Source organism: Morone saxatilis, unplaced genomic scaffold (genome assembly GCF_004916995.1).
Source record: "Morone saxatilis isolate NCDOM2014 unplaced genomic scaffold, NCSU_SB_2.0 Contig10, whole genome shotgun sequence".
Taxonomy (NCBI): domain Eukaryota; kingdom Metazoa; phylum Chordata; class Actinopteri; family Moronidae; genus Morone; species Morone saxatilis.
The window spans coordinates 429,412-429,889 of record NW_023339652.1 but is presented as its reverse complement, the minus strand read 5'-3'; the positions used below and the strand labels follow the sequence as shown (position 1 = coordinate 429,889).

At 33.5% G+C, this 478-nt stretch overlaps 1 protein-coding gene across 1 annotated transcript in view; it reads left to right on the top strand.

The window, feature by feature from the left end:
• ptpro (protein tyrosine phosphatase receptor type O) overlaps positions 1–478 on the top strand; it is a gene marked incomplete in the record, with an annotated part of 28,636 nt that overhangs the window by 5,477 nt on the left and 22,681 nt on the right.

Genomic DNA, 478 nt, shown 5'->3' with positions numbered 1-478 from the left:
GTGTGTGTGTGTGTGTATTTAAAGGTGCAGTGTGCGGTGGTATCTCGTGGGGTATTTGCAGATTGCAACCCCATCGCCCCCCAAACACAAAGTAGAACCAGTGTAAAGGTTAAAACCTGAGCCTGAATTTATATTTATTATCTTATTATAAACAAAAGGAAACAACATAATGTGTAATTAATGAATAATAAATTCACTTATTAATTACAGTTTCATTATTAATATAAAACATTATTTATATAAAACATTGTTAATATAAAACGGGAGCCCAGAAGGGTCAAACTCTGAGCGCCACCATAGTTTCTCCTCTGTGCTTGGAAGAGGAGTGTGAAGTGAGGGAGCTGCAATCTGTAAGGACACCTTTAATGACATATATCAATATAATCAATATATCTCAGAGTTTGTTAACTTCTGTAAACGGATAGAAAGGAACAGTGAATCTGTTAGAACAGAAGAATATAAAATATATAAAAATATA